We start from the raw sequence: 19,978 nt of genomic DNA on the forward strand, positions 1-19,978 counted from the left end.
GAATTGTGCGGCATATTCCTTGGTACCACATATCAAGCTTCTTATGAAAATATTTGTGTTAACATCCACACCAAGTTTTGTGTTGAATAAGGAAGAGTAGTGCACAGCAGGCGAGCAACTACCATGAAAATGACTTGGGCCAACAGAGCTAGATAGTGAACTTTTGGAACTAGTTAGACCCCTGAGATGATAATGTCTACCATATAGTCCAAAATATTAAACTGTGAGAGGGAGACGATAATCAATCAGTGGGAGCCCTGGCACCACCGTGCTGCCGAGATCCTCTTTCCAGTGATCAAGCTCCATTAACTCGGTATCATTTCTACTTTCCCCTCCACAAGCTCATCCCTGAGTAAATTGCACAAAACCACCACTTTAAAGGTAAGGTTTGCGAAAACCACTACAATACAATTTTTTTTCCAGAAAATGCCATGTCTTCGGTAATCTTTTTGCAAAAGACACTGATCGGCAGATCGGGCTCAGTTAAGTGAGTTTATGACAGGTGGGACCCGTTTTTTGCCTACGTGGCATGACTTTTTGTGCCAGGTAGATTTTAACCTAAAATTACAAACTAGACCCTAGAATTTTACAGACACCCCTAAATCAAAAACGAAAAAGCAATTAGCCCCCGCTTCTCGACCTGTCGTCACCGGCCGTGGGTGCAGAACGCCGTCGCCGGCTTTTGGCCGCTTGTCGTGGCCACGGTCGCCAGCAAGGCCCACAAGCTCCTCCCGGCCATGGAGGCGTTCTGGTGATGGCTCGAGGACGTCGCTCCCGTCGCGCTCCCTTACGTGTTGGCCATCTTCGCGGTCGCCGGAGCGTCGAGGAATGGCAGCCTGCCCCTGCTGCTTGATCCGGTGCCGGGCGGGGACAGTGGAGGCCGATGTGGCCGGGTCCGGTTGGGGGCATGATGGCGGCGGCCTGGGGAGGAAGGGGCGGGGGACGCTGGCTCCGTCAAATCACCGGCGCATGGTTCCGGCGACCTATGCCTCGCCCTCGCCAGTGCATGGTGGAAGGCCGCTCCTCGGCGAGGGGGGGGGGACCACGGGCGGCGTCATGTGCCTCACCCTCGGTGCAGGAACGGCGACGGGGGCCTCTGCCAGGATCGGGATGGGGGCGGCCGTGGGATGGTGTGGCTGTGGTCAGGATGGGCCTGGGAAGCGGGGGAAAATTTAGGGGGCTTTTCGCATTAAACCTAAACAGTTATGCCACGTAGACAGAAAACGGACCCCATCTGTCATAAACACACTTAAACGAGCCATATCCGCTGATTAGTGTTTTTTGCAAAAACATTACTGAAGACATGGTGTTTTTTGCAAAAAAAATGTATTGTAGTAGTTTTCGCAAACCTTGCCTTCAAAGTGGTGGTTTTGTGCAATTTACTCCTCATCCCTGCACTCATCTCATCAGTTTCTTATCGGCTTTTCATGCATGCAGTCTCCGCTTCCGTTCAACTTCAAGCACCATGGGTCGTCATGCCAGTCTGTTCTTCCTCCTGCTTGCAACTGCAGCACCCGTGCTCTCCATGGTACAAGGCTTTGGCTATCCGACAGCCAACCTCGCGACACTTTGGATCAACAATGATGCCTCCCTCCTGCACAACTTCCACTATGACGGAGGTTTTGTCATGCGTCCCATTCTCCTCTGTTCACAAAGTACATACTATAGCCAGTCCTTTGCCATAGGGTTCTTCTGTGCCCCAACTTATGACATGTTTTACTTTATCAAAAAATGCTTTCGCCCCGCTTTATAAGTAAAGCAACCATCAAGGTAACAACAAAACACACCACACAAGAACACAACGCCACCGCAGGCCAGGTCCAACACACACACACACACACACACAAACAGACATACCCAAGTTCAACTGTGGGTACACCACAACAAGCCCAACACAGGGGCACTATGATAAAACACATAGATGGCGGTGGCGGTGGCAAGATGACGACGATCTAATCTGGTTCTGGTGGTGGCAGGGGAAGCAGTGGAGCCATCCGGAGAGCCATTGCACGAAGCTGGGTGATGTTGGAGGTGATGGCGTCTCTTCCTGGGACGGCTAAGCGGCCGCCAAAGCTGCAAGTAACCAGACCATTTGAACAAAGCGTCAGTAGCACGACGAAGAGGAATATGCTGAATCACAAGTTTATTCGTAACAGTCCACACCGTCCAGGCAAGCACCCCAATGGCCAGCCACCTAATGTGGCGCACCGCGGGTGGAATCGCCTGGAGTTCGACGAAAAGCGCGGGGAAGTTGTTGTGGTCCCAGTTTCCACCGACTATCTCATGGAAACAGCTCCATATGAATTGCGCGGACACGCAGGTCAGGCCCGCAAAGCGGGCAACGCCCATCACCAGGGCCATTGCGCTTCAGGACCTCCACGCCGGACGGGAGGCGACCGCGAATCCATTGGCACAAGAAGATGCTAATTTTCAGAGGGAGGCGAATCTCCCAGATGGACGTGAGCGCCTCATGGCCAAGCGAGGGGGCGATGGTCTGGTAGAGGGATTTAGTGGAGAATTGCCGAGACGGCTCTAGGCGCCATCTGGATTGGTCATCTTCAGTCGTGAGATCAGGCTCGTGCAATGCAATGCAGTCGAGCAGCTCCTGCCAGTCCGCGTTTTCAGCCAGGCCGAAAGGTCTCCAGAACGCGAGTTGCCCCAAGTCAATAAGGGATTTCGCGACAGAAATCTGCGGGGCAGCCGCGATGAGAACAGGTCGGGAAAGCGAGCCATGAGGGGAGAGTCTCCAGTCCATCTATCGAACCAGAACAGCGTGGTGGTGCCGGACCCTACCTCGATCGAGGTCCCGATCTGGAGGACTGGAAGGAGCTGGATGATGGATTGCCAGAACTGGGAGCCCCCAGACCACTGGTAGAAAGCGAGAGGTTGGCCATGGAGGTATTTCCGCTGAATGATGTGAAGCCACAAGCCACCATCTCCGTTGGCAATCCGCCAGAGCCACCACGTCAGGAGGGCAATGTTCATGCGTTTGGATGACATGATCCCGAGTCCGTCCTGGTCGTGAGCCTTGCAGATCTCTGACCACCGAACCATGTGGTACTTCTGTTTATCGCCCTCGCCGGCCCAGAAAAACACCCCTGAACAGTGGCCATCTCGTGATGAAGAGTCTCCGGAAGGCTGTAGAAGCTCATGATGAACAAGAGACAAGAGTAGGCTGGAGAGGGACGAGTTAATGAGCACCGTACGGGCCTCTTTCGAGAGCCACCGACCCTGCCAGGGCTCGATACGGTGCTGAAGCTTCCCCATCGTGGGGCGTAGCTCGGCCACCGTGAGCCTGGAGTCACTAATGGGTATCCCCAGATAAGTCGTGGGGAAGCAGCCAAGCTGGCAGTTAAGCCGATCCACAATGCTCTATTGCTCGTCTTGGGAGTAGGCCAAAACCATCACCTCACTCTTGTCGAAGTTGATCCTGAGGCCAGACATCTGCTGGAAGCACAGCAGAAGGAACTTGAGGTTTGAAATATCGCTCACCGAGCCTTCCACCATGATAATGGTGTGATCCGCATATTGGAGAAGGGAGATCCCATCCCCCCCCCCAACAAGATGCGGGACTATACTCTTAATCTGACCTGCAACCTTGGCTTTATCTAGGATGGCCGCCAGAGCATCGAGAACCATGTTAAACAGGAACGGGGAGAAGGGATCGCCCTGGCGCACCCCACAGAATGTGGGGAAGAATGGGCCGATCTCCCCATTAATGTTCGCAGCGGTCCGACCCGAGGATACCATCTGCATCACCCTGGTCACTCATCTATTGTTGAAGCCCTTACAGAGCAGACATTCCCGAAAACTAACCGTGTCATAAGCCTTGTGGAAGTCCAGTTTCAGGCAGACTGCCTTGAGGTGTTTGGTGTGAACCTCATGGAGTGCCTCGTGGAACACCAGGACTCCATCGAGGATATAACGGCCCTGGATGAAGGCCGACTGATCTTGGTGAGTGATTCGGTCAGCTATACGGGCCACCCTAATGGCGTACCCCTTCGCGAGGATGCGGAAGATGACGCTAATCACGGTAATCAGTCGGAATTGTCGGATATCCGAGGCCTTAGTCACTTTGGGGATGAGGGTGATTACCCCAAAGTTGAGCCGGGCGAGGTCGATGGACCCGACCAAGAACTCGTCAAATAAGGCCATCACCTCAGGTTTGATCACCTCCCAGAAAGTCTGGAAGAACTTCACTGGAAGATCATCCGGGCCGGGGGTCGAGGATGGGTTCATGCCCTTAATTGCCGCCCAAACTTCAGGCTCGGAGAACGGGGCCGTGAGGGCCGCGTTTAGGGGTGGACTAACGAGCAGCTCGGTTCGTTAAGCTCGTGCTCGTTAAGCTCGTTAAGATTAACGAGCAGAAAACCCTGCTCGGCTCGGCTCGTTTGAAGCTCGTTAAGCTCGTGAGCGCTCGTTAACAGATTATACGATATACAGGATGAATGTGTAGGTGTGGTTTTCAAGACGAAATATGATGACCATAAAAAGAAATGCAGTAGTTTGTTGTCTCATAGGTCGATTAGATTGAATAGATGGGCTGAGGTGCTATAAAAGTTTGTCATGTAAAATGAAAATATGTGTTGTGTTGTTACTAACGAGCTTAACGAGCTACTCGTGAAACTCGTTAGCTCGCTCGTTAATCTCGTTAAGCTTAACAAGCTAAAATCAATGATTGGCTCTGTTCATTAAGAAGCGAACTACGAGCTTAACGAGCCGAACTATCGAGCGCTCATTAAGCTCGCGAGTTACGAGCTTTTGGTCCAGCTCTAGCCGTGTTATCCGCGGGTGAGACGCAACTGTGGGCAAGCCAAATGTCTTGCGCAAGGGCAAGACCTCCTCGAGGGGAGGCGGAGAATAGGTCTTTGTAAAAGCCATCTACATGGGCTCGGATGTCCTCCGACCACTGCAGGAGGGTCGCTCCGTCCCAAAGGCGGGGGGGGTGGAGTTAGGGCGTCGTCGGTCATTAGCTATGGCCCGAAAGTAGGCGGTAGTGGCATCCCCTTTGAGGACCCAATCATGTGTACCCCGTAAATGCCAGTATGCCTCCTCATCCATGTAGATGACCATGAGCTGGTCTTCCAGGTCGTACCTAAGCATCTATTCATCGGCAGAAAGGCATGCGGCGTCAGCATGCAGGTCGAGGTCCTGGATGTCCTCAAGGAGGACTTTTTTCCGCTCCCGGATGTCCCAGCCAACGTTTGCACCCCACCCTTTCATGAATTGCCGTGACCGCTTGGCATAGAAGTGCCAGTTGTCAATGGTCGAGAGGGACCGATGGGGGCATCACATGCCTCGCGCCACCGGGCGACCACCGCGGCGGAAAATCCAGTCCGCCACAACCATAAAGTTTGGAAACGGAATTGGGGCGGCAGGGAGGTCCGCTCATTCTCCGAAGAGAGGAGGAGAGGGACATGATCTGAACCAATCCGCATAATCGCCCGGAGCGAGGCTAGGGGGCAGCGTATGTCCCACTCAGGGGAGGTGAAGACCCTATCGAGGACAGAGCGAGTCGGCTCAACTTGTCGGTTTGTCCAAGTGAACCTGGTCCCAACTCGATCGAGCTCATGAAGCCCCATGGCAGTGACGCAATCATTGAACATCTGCATATGCGGAAAGTTCACCAAATTATTGCTCTTGTCTTCTTCCGACCGGATCAGGTCGAAATTGCCACCTACCACAACCGGTAGCTGGGCGGCCGCCACCTTCCTACGGAGTTCAGCGAGGAAGGCCTCAGAGCGGCGGTGGTCGGCCGGGCCATAAACCGCAATGATTTCCCATTTGAAGTTTAGGGCCCGCTCGAAAATCTCCATGCTAACGAAGAACTCGCCCCGGTCCATGCTTCCCACCTCAAAGCTGGCATCCTTCATCCCTAGGAGGATGTCACCCGAGTGGCCCATACTCCCACTAGAAGGGAGCCAGTGCCAAGCAAATAGGCCAGAGCTCAAATGCTCGAGCTCCGACAGGGAAAATTCCGTATGCATCGTTTCTTGAATGGCCACAATGTCAATTTGTTCGGTTCGCATGTACTCTATTAGTTGGCGGCGTCAGCCATCTTGGCCGAAACCACGGATGTTCCAGAAGAGGGTCCGCATCACGCATCCATCGGGAGGCTACTTGACCCCAAGACATGTGAGGCGCTCTGGGCACGGAGGGCAGCGGTGCGGGAGCGGGCGCTGCCGCGGATCTCAACCGGATCAGCCATTGTGCGAGGCGGGGCGCTCGGGGCAGTCCCAGGTGGGGCGCCCCAGGAGGACGGCAAGCATGCACAGGCCTCGGCAAGGTGCCCATCGAGGATTTCCCGTGCACGGATAGCCTCAATCTGAACTAGCGGGGGGAGGGGGAACCTCTCCCCGAAACACTATGGTCGAGTCCGCCGCCACCTTCGCGAGGTGGCCAAGCGGAGCCGACTCCAAGGTAGAAAAGTAGCATGTAGCGGAAGTGGCTGGGATGGACGGTGTACCTGGCTCGAGGTTCCAGGGAGCGGCCCGGAGCTCTGCTTGCGTGGGGATAGGCAGAGCAGGGCTACCTACCAGTCTGGCCACCTCGATCCGAGCACTGCGGCGTGACAAAGTCACCGGAGATGAGGTCGACCTACCCCTCCTGGAAAAGGCCACGGTCCGAGTGGGAAGCGGGGAAGCGGCCACTTGGGTGGTCACCACCACCGGCAGCCTCACGGCGGCGAAGTACGGAGGCGACATAGGCGGAGCAGGCGGTGCCGAGCAGAGAGAACCAAAGGGGGCCAGTGGAGCTGAGGTCAGCCCGGTCTCTGGTGGCGGGTCGGCTGTCCCCTGGGCCGGGCTGAAGGCCACAGCAGGTAGCACGGCGAGGTGCGGCTCCAACGTCAGGCCGGCGGCTGCCGCGGGATCAGCTGGGGGCCAGGACCGCCTCCACCGCCCCTAGAGGCTCCTCCAAAGGTGTGGCCGTCAAGGGAGCGGGCGGAGTGGGTGGGTCCGAGTCGGCCTCGGCGTAGAGGGTGCCGAACATGCCAAGGGTAGAACCGTCAGGGGAGCGAGGCGATGAAGCTAGGAAGACCTGAAGGCTTGTGTCCGAAGCGTCGAGGCCGTCATCCGGCGATGGGGGAGTGACATTGGTGTGGGAGCGGCCGGCCCCAGCGCCGCCCCTGGCAGCCGGAGCGGGAGGCTGGTCATAGGGAGGATTGTCCTCGGAGTCATCGTCGTCCTTCTCCGAGCCGGAGTGGTGGCCGTGGCGGGGGTCCCGGTCGCTATGGTGACCCCCCACTCCTCCTCCATCCGGGCCGCCCCCCAAGAAGTTGTCGTTGAGGATGAGGGGGCGGCCAATGTGGTAGGGTGGCTCGGGAGAGATACGGAGGTCAAAACCCTGGTCGTTGAAGAACACACGGGTCATGGCACGAAGCTTGGATGAGTCAAGGGATTTGACCCTTACCCAGACCGCCTCCTCCTTGCGGAGAGACAACTCATCGACCACGACCACCTTGCCAAGGACACGGGACATGTTCCGAATGACTCGCTCTGAGCGGGCGATGTCGGGGAGGCCACCGGTGAGGATCCAGGCCGTGTTCAGGACAGCGACCGCCAGGGGGCCCAAACCAGCACAGAGATGTCCACCACTATCTTGTTGAGGGCTAGGCTGATGTCACCGTTGCGGTTGTAGTAGTCGTAGCTGATCGTGTCGGGGAACAAGACCGAGAATTGACCTCCAGCCAACATGGTGACCTGCCAATCCCAGGAGCAATGGTAGAGGTGGTTGAGCTCGGCCTCTACCATCTCCGATAAGGCAACCCCGTCCTTCACGGTGACAATCGCCAGGAGCGATGGTGAGGGGGAGGGGATGTCCAGCACCTCAATGTGGAAGAAGCCGAGGCCCTCAATCCCATGCCCTTACATCATCAACTCCTCCGCCACCGGACGGTCGGGGCAAAGGAACGGTGGGTCATCAGGATCCGAGCAGATGTAGCAGCACAGAGGGCGCGTACATGCCACCTAGGAGTGACCGGAGAGGCCGCAGTTGAAGCACTTGACGAGGTCGGAAATGCGGTCATCGGGGAGCAGCGCGGTCGTGGTAGATCCCGCCAGGTCACGAGAGGAGCCAATGGCCAGGGGAGCGCCGTTGGCACGCCCTGGGCCGCGCTTCTTCTTATGCTTGCCTCTCGGTCGGCCCAGGCCCGCACCATTGCCAGCAGCGGGGAGCTCGGTTGCCCTCGCGGGGGCTGGTATCGACGCGTCGGGCCAGTGGAGGGAGGGGAGCTTGCGGGCCAGGGGACTGGAGGTGATTGGGGGACCGGGGACGGCCGCTGTGAGCCGGGGAGCAGCTGGAGTCCTGTTGGGGAACGTAGTAATTTCAAAAAATTTCCTACGCACACGCAAGATCATGGTGATGCATAGCAACGAGAGGGGAGAGTGTTGTCTACATACCAACGCAGAGCGACTGCGGAAGCGATCACACAACGTAGAGGAAGTAGTCGTACGTCTTCCCGATCCGACCGATCCAAGCACCGTTACTCCGGCACCTCCGAGTTCTTAGCACACGTACAGCTCGATGACGATCCCCAAGCTCCGATCCAGCAAAGCATTGGGGAAGAGTTTCGTCAGCACGATGGCGTGGTGACGATCTTGATGTTCTACCGACGCAGAGCTTCGCCTAAGCACTACAACGATATAATCGAGGTGGAATATGGTGGCAGGGGGCACCGCACACGGCTAAGGAACGATCTCAAGGATCAACTTGTGTGTCTAGAGGTGCCCCCTGCCTCCGTATATAAAGGAGCCAAGGGGGAGGGGTGCGGCCAGCCCTATGGAGGCACAGGAGGAGTCCTACTCCTACCGGGAGTAGGACTCCCCCCCCCCAATCCTATTCCAAATAGGATTCCCAAGGGGGAAAGAGAGAGAGAGGTGGCCGGCCACCTCTCCTAGTCCTAGTGGGACTAGGGGAGGGGGGGAGGCGCGCAGCCCACCATGGGCAGCCCCTTTCACCTTTCCACTAAAGCCCAATAAGGCCCATATGGCTCCCGGGGGGTTCCGGTAACCTCCCGGTAATCCGGTAAAATCCCGATTTCACCCGAAACACTTCCGATATCCAAACATAGGCTTCCAATATATCAATCTTTATGTCTCGACCATTTCGAGACTCCTGGTCATGTCCGTGATCACATCCGGGACTCCGAACAACCTTCGGTACATCAAAATGCATAAACTCATAATAACTGTCATCGTAATGTTAAGCGTGCGGACCCTACGGTTCGAGAACATTGTAGACATGACTGAGACACATCTCCGGTCAATAACCAATAGCGGGACCTGGATGCCCATATTGGCTCCTACATATTCTACGAAGATATTTATCGGTCAGACCGCATAACAACATACGTTGTTCCCTTTGTCATCGGTATGTTACATGCCCGAGATTCGATCGTCGATATCCAATACCTAGTTCAATCTCGTTACCGGCAAGTCTCTTTACTCGTTCCGTAATACATCATCTCACAACTAACATATTAGTTGTAGTGCTTGCAAGGCTTATGTGATGTGCATTACCGAGAGGGCCCAGAGATACCTCTCCGACAATCGGAGTGACAAATCCTAATCTCGAAATACGCAAACCCAACATCTACCTTTGGAGACACCTGTAGAGCTCCTTTATAATCACCCATTTACGTTGTGACGTTTGGTAGCACACAAATTGTTCCTCCGGCAAACGGGAGTTGCATAATCTCATAGTCATAGGAACATGTATAAGTCATGAAGAAAGCAATAGCAACATACTAAACGATCGGGTGCTAAGCTAATGGAATGGGTCATGTCAATCAGATCATTCAACTAATGATGTGATCCCGTTAATCAAATAACAACTCTTTGTCCATGGTTAGGAAACATAACCATCTTTGATTAACGAGCTAGTCAAGTAGAGGCATACTAGTGACACTATGTTTGTCTATGTATTCACACATGTATTATGTTTCCGGTTAATACAATTCTAGCATGAATAATAAACATTTATCATGATATAAGGGAATAAATAATAACTTTATTATTGCCTCTAGGGCATATTTCCTTCAGTCTCCCACTTGCACTAGAGTCAATAATCTAGTTCACATCGCCATGTGTTTTAACAGCAATAGTTCACATCACCATGTGATTAACACCCATAGTTCACATCGATATGTGATCAACACCCAAAGGGTTTACTAGAGTCAGTAATCTAGTTCACATCACTATGTGATTAACACCCAAAGAGTACTAAGGTGTGATCATGTTTTTCTTGTGAGATAATTTTAGTCAACGAGTCTGTCATATTCAGATCCGTAGGTATTTTGCAAATTTCTATGTCAACAATGCTCTACACAGAGCTACTCTAGCTAATTGCTCCCACTTTCAATATGTATCTAGATCGAGACTTAGAGTCATCCAGATCAGTGTCAAAAACTTGCATCGACGTAACCCTTTATGATGAACCTTTTTGTCACGTCCATAATCGAGAAACATATCCTTATTTCACTAAGGATAATTCTGACCGCTGTCCAGTGATCTACTCCTAGATCACTATTGTACTCCCTTGCCAAATCAGTGATGGGTATACAATAGATCTGGTACATAGCATGGCATACTTTATAGAACCTATGGCTGATGCATAGGGAATGACTTTCATTCTCTTTCTATCTTCGGCCGTGGTCGGGTTTTGAGTCTTACTCAATTTCACACCTTGTAACACAGGCAAGAAACTTTTTCTTTGACTGTTCCATTTTGAACTACTTCAAAATCTTGTCAAGGTATGTACTCATTGAAAAAGCTTATCAAGCGTCTTGATCTATCTCTATGGATCTTGATACTCAATATGTAAGCAGCTTCACCGAGGTCTTTCTTTGAAAAACTCCTTTCAAACACTCCTTTATGCTTTACAGAATAATTCTACATTATTTCCGATCAATAATATGTCATTCACATATACTTATCAGAAAATGCTGTAGTGCTCCCACTCACTTTCTTGTAAATACAGGCTTCACCGCAAGTCTGTATAAAACTATATGCTTTGGTCAACTTCATCAAAGCGTATATTCCAACTCCGAGATGCTTGCACCAGTCCACAGATGGATCGCTGGAGCTTGCACATTTTGTTAGCACCTTTTGGATTGACAAAAACCTTCTGGTTGCATCATATACAACTCTTCTTTAATAAATCCATTAAGGAATGCAGTTTTGTTTATCCATTTGCCAGATTTCATAAAATGCGGCAATTACTAACATGATTCGGACAGACTATAGCATAGATACGAGTGAGAAACTCTCATCGTAGTCAACACCTTGAACTTGTCGAAAACCTTTTGTGACAATTCTAGCTTTGTAGATAGCAACACTACTATCAGCATCCGTCTTCCTCTTGAAGATCCATTTATTCTCAATTGCTTGCTGATCATCAGGCAAGTCAATCAAAGTCCAAAATTGTTCTCATACATGGATCATATCTCAGATTTCATGGCCTCAAACCATTTCGCGGAATCTGGGCTCATCATCACTTCCTCATAGTTCGCAAGTTCGTCATGGTCTAGTAACATGACCTCTAGAACAGGATTACCGTACCACTCTGGTGCGGATCTCACTCTGGTTTACCTACGAGATTCAGTAGTAACTTGACCTGAAGTTACATGATTATCATCATTAGCTTCCTCACTAACTGGTGTAGGTGTCACTGAAACAGTTTTCTATGATGCACTACTTTCCAATAAGGGAGCAGGTACAGTTACCTCGTCAAGTTCTACTTTCCTCCCACTCACTTCTTTCGAGAGAAACTCCTTCTCCAGAAAGTTTCCGAATTTAGCAACAAAAGTCTTGCCTTCGGTCTTGTGATAGAAGGTGTATCCAATAGTTTCTTTTTGGATATCCTATGAAGACACATTTCTCCGATTTGGGTTCGAGCTTATCAGGTTGAAGCTTTTTCACATAAGCATCGTAGCCCCAAACTTTCAGAAACGACAACTTTGGTTTCTTGCCAAACCACAGTTCATAAGGCGTCGTCTCAACGGATTTTTATGGTGCCCTATTTAACGTGAATGCAGCTGTCTCTAATGCATAACCCCAAAACGATAGTGGTAAATCGGCAAGAGACATCATAGATTGCACCATATCTAATAAAGTACGGTTACGATGTTCGAACACACCATTACACTGTGGTGTTCCAGGTGGCGTGAGTAGTGAAACTATTTCACATTGTTTTAACTGAAGGCCAAACTCGTAACTCAAATATTTTACCTCTGCGATCATATCGTAGAAACTTTTATTTTCTTGTTACGATGATTCTCTACTTCACTCTGAAATACTTTGAACTTTTCAAATGTTTCAGACTTGTGTTTCATCAAGTAGATATACTCATATCTGCTCAAATCATCTGTGAAGATCAGAAAATAATGATACCTGTCGCGAGCCTCAATATTCATCGGACCACATACATCAGTATGTATGATTTCCAACAAATCTGTTGCTCGCTCCATTGTTCCGAAGAACAGAGTTTTAGTCATCTTTCCCATGAGGCATGGTTCGCAAGCATCAATTGATTCATAATCAAGTGATTCCAAAAGCCCATCAGCATGGAGTTTCTTCATGCGCTTTACACCAACATGACCTAAACAGCAGTGCCACAAATAAGTTGCACTATCATTATTAACTTTGTATCTTTTGGTTTCAATATTATGATTATGTGTATTACTACGATCGAGATCCAACGAACTATTTTCATTAGGTGTGTAACCATATAAGGTTTTATTCATGTAAACAGAACAACAATTTATTCTCTTACCGTATTACAATAAACATGATCAAATCATATTCATGCTCAACGCAAACACTAAATAACACTTATTTAGGTTCAACACTAATCCCGAAATTATAGGAGTGTGCGATGATGATCATATCAATCTTGGAACCACTTCCAACACACATCGTCACTTTACCCTTAACTAGTCTCTGTTTATTCTGCAACTCCCGTTTCGAGTTACTAATCTTAGCAACTGAACTAGTATCAAATACTGAGGGTTTGCTATAAACACTAGTAAAGTACACGTCAATAACATGTATATCAAATATACTTATGCTCACTTTGCCATCCTTCTTATCCGCCAATCACTTGGGGTAGTTACGCTTCCAGTGACCAGTCCCTTTGCAGTAGAAGCACTTAGTCTCAGTCTTAGGACCAGACTTGGCCTTCTTCACTTGAGAAGCAACTTGCTTGCTGTTCTTCTTGAAGTTCCCCTTCTTCCCTCTGCCCTTTTCTTGAAACTAGTGATCTTGTCAACCATCAACACTTGATGTTTTTCTTGATTTCTACCTTCGTTGATTTCAGCATCATGAAGAGCTTGGGAGTTGTTTCCGTTATCCCTTGCATATTATAGTTCATCACGAAGTTCTACTAACTTGGTGATGGTGACTAGAGAATTTTGTCAATCACTATCTTATCTGGAAGATTAACTCCCACTTGATTCAAGTGATTGTAGTACTCAGAAAATCTGAGCACATGCTCACTAGTTGAGCGATTCTCCTCCATCTTTTAGCTATAGAACTTGTTGGAGACTTCATATCTCTCAACTCGGGTATTTGCTTGAAATATTAACTTCAACTCCTAGAACATCTCATATGCTCCATGACGTTCAAAACGTCTTTGAACTCCCGATTCTAAGCCATTAAGCATGGTGCACTAAACTATCAAGTAGTCATCATATTGAGCTAGCCAAACATTCATAACGTCTGCATCTGCTCCTGCAATAGGTCCATCACCTAGCGGTGCATCAAGGACATAATTGTTCTGTGCAGCAGTGAGGATAAACCTCAGATCACAGATCGAATCCGCATCATTGCTACTAACATCTTTCAACATGGTTTTCTCTAGGAACATATAAAAATAAACGTAAGGAAGCAACAACACGAGCTATTGATCTACAACATAGATATGCTAATACTACCAGGACTAAGGTCATGATAAATTAAAGTTCAATTTAATCATATTACTTAAGAACTCCCACTTAGAAAGATATCCCTCTAATCCTCTAAGTGATCACGTGATCCAAATCAACTAAACCATAACCGATCATCACGTGAGATGGAGTAGTTTTCAATGGTGAACATCGTTATGTTGATCATATCTACTATATGATTCACGCTTGACCTTTCGGTCTCCGTGTTCCGAGGCCATATCTGTATATGCTTGGCTCGTCAAGTATAACCTGAGTATTCCGCGTGTGCAACTGTTTTGCACCCGTTGTATTTGAACGTAGAGCCTATCACACCCGATCATCACGTGGTGTCTCAGCACGAAGAACTTTCGCAACGGTGCATACTCAGGGAGAACACTTCTTGATAATTTAGTGAGAGATCATCTTATAATGCTACCGTCAATCAAAGCAAGATAAGATGCATAAAAGATAAACATCACATGCAATCAATATAAGTGATATGATATGGCCATCATCATCTTGTGCTTGTGATCTCCATCTCTGAAGCACCGTCGTGATCACCATCGTCACCGGCACAACACCTTGATCTCCATCGTAGCATCGTTGTCGTCTCGCCAATCTTATGCTTCCACGACTATCGCTACCGTTTAGTGATAAAGTAAAGCATTACATCGCGATTGCATTGCATACAATAAAGCGACAACCATATGGCTCCTGCCAGTTGCCGATAACTCGGTTACAAAACATGATCATCTCATACAATAAAATTTAGCATCATGTCTTGACCATATCACATCACAACATGCCCTGCAAAAACAAGTTAGACGTCCTCTACTTTGTTGTTGCAAGTTTTACGTGGCTGCTATGGGCTTAAGCAAGAACCAATCTCACCTACGCATCAAAACCACAACGATAGTTTGTCAAATAGACTCCGTTTTAACCTTCGCAAGGACCGGGTGTAGCCACACTCGGTTCAACTAAAGTTGGAGAGACAGTCGCCCGCAAGCCACCTATGTGCAAAGCACGTCGGGAGAACCGGTCTTGCGTAAGCGTACGCGTAATGTTGGTCCGGATCGTCTCGTCCAACAATACCGCTGAACCAAAGTATGACATGCTGGTAGGCAGTATGACTTATATCGCCCACAACTCACTTGTGTTCTACTCGTGCATATAACATCAAACCGTAAAACCTAGGCTCGGATGCCACTGTTGGGGAACGTAGTAATTTCAAAAAATTTCCTACGCACACGCAAGATCATGGTGATGCATAGCAACAAGAGGGGAGAGTGTTGTCTACGTACCAACGCAGACCGACTGCAGAAGCGATCACACAACGTAGAGGAAGTAGTCGTACGTCTTCCCGATCCGACCGATCCAAGCACCGTTAGTCCGGCACCTCCGAGTTCTTAGCACACGTACAGCTCGATGACGATCCCTGAGCTCCGATCCAGCAAAGCATTGGGGAAGAGTTTCGTCAGCACGACGGCGTGGTGACGATCTTGATGTTCTACCGACGCAGAGCTTCGCCTAAGCACTACAATGATATAATCGAGGTGGAATATGGTGGCAGGGGGCACCGCACACGGCTAAGGAACGATGTCAAGGATCAACTTGTGTGTCTAGAGGTGCCTCCTGCCTCCATATATAAAGGAGCCAAGGGGGAGGGGTGCGGCCAGCCCTATGGAGGCGCAGGAGGAGTCCTACTCCTACCGGGAGTAGGACTCCCCCCCCAATCCTATTCCAAATAGGATTCCCAAGGGGGAAAGAGAGAGAGAGGTGGCCAGCCACCTCTCCTAGTCCTAGTGGGACTAGGGGAGGGGGGGAGGCGCGCAGCCCACCATGGGCAGCCCCTTTCACCTTTCCACTAAAGCCCAATAAGGCCCATATGGCTCCCGGGGGGTTCCGGTAACCTCCCGGTAATCCGGTAAAATCCCGATTTCACCCGGAACACTTCCGATATCCAAACTGTTGGGTTTCATAGTAATTTCAAAAATTTTCCTACGCACACGCAAGATCATGTGATGCATAGCAACGAGGGGGAGAGTGTTGTCTACGTACCCAACGCAGACCGACTGCGGAAGCGATGACATGACGTAGAGGAAGTACTCGTACGTCTTCACGATCCAACCGATCAAGTACCGAAACTACGGCACCTCCGAGTTCGAGCACACGTTCAGCTCGATGACGATCCCCGGACTCCGATCCAGCAAAGTGTCGGGGAAGAGTTCCATCAGCACGACGGCGTGGTGACGATCTTGATGAACTACAGCAGCAGGGCTTCGCCTAAACTCCGCTACAGTATTATCGAGGTATATGGTGGCAGGGGGCACCGCACACGGCTAAGGAATAGATCACGTGGATCAACTTGTGTGTTCTAGGGTGCCTCTACCTCAGTATATAAAGGAGCCAAGGGGGGAGGGGGGCGCCGGCCAGGGAGAGAGGCGCAGGAGGAGTCCTACTCCTTCCGGGAGTAGGACTCCCCCCCCCCCAATCCTATTCCAACTAGGATTCCCAAGGGGGGAAAGAGAGAGAGGGGGGCCGGCCACCTTCTCCTAGTCCTAATAGGACTAGGGGAGGGGGAAGTGGCGCAGCCACCTTGGGTTGCCCCTTTCTCCTTTCCACTAAGGCCCATGAAGGCCCATATGGCTCCCGGGGGGTTCCGGTAACCTCCCGGTAACCCGGTAAAATCCCGATTTCACCCGGAACACTTCCGATGTCCAAACATAGGCTTCCAATATATCAATCTTTACGTCTCGACCATTTCGAGACTCCTCGTCATGTCCGTGATCACATCCGGGACTCCGAACATCCTTCGGTACATCAAAATGCATAAACTCATAATGAAACTGTCATCGTAACCTTAAGCGTGCGGACCATACGGGTTCGAGAACAATGTAGACATGACCAAGACACGTCTCCGGTCAATAACCAATAGCGGGACCTGGATGCCCATATTGGCTCCTACATATTCTACGACGATCTTTATCGGTCAGACCGCATAACAACATACGTTGTTCCCTTTGTCATCGGTATGTTACTTGCCTGAGATTCGATCGTCGGTATCCAATACCTAGTTCAATCTCTTTACCGGCAAGTCTCTTTACTCATTCCGTAATACATCATCTCACAACTAACATATTAGTTGTAATGCTTGCAAGGCTTATGTGATGTGTATTACCGAGAGGGCCCAGAGATACCTCCCCGACAATCGGAGTGACAAATCCTAATCTCGAAATACGCCAACCCAACATCTACCTTTGGAGACACCTGTAATGCTCCTTTATAATCACCCAGTTACGTTGTGACGTTTGGTAGCACCCAAAGTGTTCCTCCGGTAAAAGGGAGTTGCATAATCTCATAGTCATAGGAACATGTATAAGTCATGAAGAAAGCAATAGCAACATACTAAACGATCAGGTGCTAAGCTAATGGAATGGGTCATGTCAATCAGATCATTCAACTAATGATGTGACCTCATTAATCAAATAACAACTCATTGTTCATGGTTAGGAAACATAACCATCTTTGATTAACGAGCTAGTTAAGTAGAGGCATACTAGTGACACTTTGTTTGTCTATGTATTCACACATGTATTATGTTTCCGGTTAATACAATTCTAGCATGAATAATAAACATTCATCATGATTATAAGGAAATAAATAATAACTTTATTATTGCCTCTAGGGCATATTTCCTTCAGTCTCCCACTTGCACTAGAGTCAATAATCTAGATTACACTGTAATGATTCTAACACCCATGGAGCCTTGGTGCTGATCATGTTTTGCTCGTGGAAGAGGCTTAGTCAACGGGTCTGCAACATTCAGATCCGTATGTATCTTGCAAATCTCTATGTCTCCCACCTGGACTAGATCTCGGATGGAGTTGAAGCGTCTCTTGATGTGTTTGGTCCTTTTGTGAAATCTGGATTCCTTTGCCAAGGCAATTGCACCAGTATTATCACAAAAGATTTTCATTGGACCCGATGCATTAGGTATGACACCTAGATCGGATATGAACTCCTTCATCCAGACTCCTTCATTCGCTGCTTCCGAAGCAGCTATGTACTCCGCTTCACATGTAGATCCCGCTACGACGCTTTGTTTAGAACTGCACCAACTGACAGCTCCACCGTTTAATGTAAACACGTATCCGGTTTGCGATTTAGAATCGTCCGGATCAGTGTCAAAGCTTGCATCAACGTAACCTTTTACGGTGAGCTCTTTGTCACCTCCATATACGAGAAACATATCCTTAGTCCTTTTCAGGTATTTCAGGATGTTCTTGACCGCTGTCCAGTGATCCACTCCTGGATTACTTTGGTACCTCCCTGCTAAACTTATAGCAAGGCACACATCAGGTCTGGTACACAGCATTGCATACATGATAGATCCTATGGCTGATGCATAGGGAACATCTTTCATATTCTATCTATCTTCTGCAGTGGTCGGGCATTGAGTCTTACTCAACTTCACACCTTGTAACACAGGCAAGAACCCTTTCTTTGCTTGATCCATTTTGAACTTCTTCAAAATTTTGTCAAGGTATGTGCTTTGTGAAAGTCCAATTAAGCGTCTTGATCTATCTCTATAGATCTTAATGCCTAATATGTAAGCAGCTTCACCGAGGTCTTTTATTGAAAAACTTTTATTCAAGTATCCCTTTATGCTATCCAGAAATTCTATATCATTTCCAATCAGCAATATGTCATCCACATATAATATCAGAAATGCTACAGAGCTCCCACTCACTTTCTTGTAAATACAGGCTTCTCCGAAAGTCTGTATAAAACCAAATGCTTTGATCATACTATCAAAACGTTTATTCCAACTCCGAGAGGCTTGCACCAGTCCATAAATGGATCGCTGGAGCTTGCACACTTTGTTAGCTCCCTTTGGATCGACAAAACCTTCCGGTTGCATCATATACAACTCTTCTTCCAGAAATCCATTCAGGAATGAAGTTTTGACATCCATCTGCCAAATTTCATAATCATAAAATGCGGCAATCGCTAACATGATTCGGACGGACTTCAGCATCGCTACGGGTGAGAAGGTCTCACCGTAGTCAATCCCTTGAACTTGCCAAAAACCTTTTGCGACAAGTCGAGCTTTGTAGACAGTAACATTACCCTCAGCGTCAGTCTTCTTCTTAAAGATCCATTTATTTTCAATTGCTTGCCGATCATCGGGCAAGTCAACCAAAGTCCATACTTTGTTCTCATACATGGATCCCATCTCAGATTTCATGGCTTCAAGCCACTTTGCGGAATCTGGGCTCACCATCGCTTCTTCATAGTTCGTAGGTTCATCATGATCTAGTAGCATGACTTGCAGAACAGGATTACCGTACTACTCTGGTGCGGATCTTACTCTGGTTGATCTACAAGGTTCAGTAGTATCTTGATCTGAAGTTTCATGATCATTATCATTGGCTTCCTCACTAACTGTTGTAGGTGTCACTGAAACAGTTTTCTGTGATGTACTACTTTCCAGTAAGGGAGCAGGTACAGTTACCTCGTCAAGTTCTACTTTCCTCCCACTCACTTCTTTCGAGAGAAACTCCTTCTCTAGAAAGGATCCATTCTTGGCAACGAATGTTTTGCCTTCGGATCTGTGATAGAAGGTGTACCCAACAGTTTCCTTTGGGTATCCTATGAAGACACATTTCTCTGATTTGGGTTCGAGCTTATCAGGTTGAAGGTTTTTCACATAAGCATCGCAGCCCCAAACTTTAAGAAACGACAACTTTGGTTTCTTGCCAAACCACAGTTCATAAGGCGTCGTCTCAACGGATTTTGATGGTGCCCTATTTAACGTGAATGCGGCCGTCTCTAGAGCATAACCCCAAAACGATAGCGGTAAATCAGTAAGAGACATCATAGATCGCACCATATCCAGTAAAGTACGATTACGACGTTCGGACACACCATTACGCTGTGGTGTTCTAGGTGGCGTGAGTTGCGAAACTATTCCACAATTTTTCAAATGTACACCAAACTCGTAACTCAAATATTCTCCTCCACGATCAGATCGTAGAAACTTTATTTTCTTGTTAC

General features: G+C 48.9%; 1 pseudogene; it reads left to right on the plus strand.

Annotated features, from left to right (window-relative positions):
- Positions 1 to 828: 828 nt before the first annotated feature.
- The window catches only part of LOC147988395 (uncharacterized), a 29,391-nt pseudogene continuing 10,241 nt past the window's right edge, over positions 829 to 19,978 (plus strand).

The sequence above is a fragment of the Triticum urartu genome, chromosome 1A (genome assembly GCF_056163025.1).
Source record: "Triticum urartu cultivar PI428250 chromosome 1A, HENAU_Tu73, whole genome shotgun sequence".
Lineage (NCBI taxonomy): Eukaryota > Viridiplantae > Streptophyta > Magnoliopsida > Poales > Poaceae > Triticum > Triticum urartu.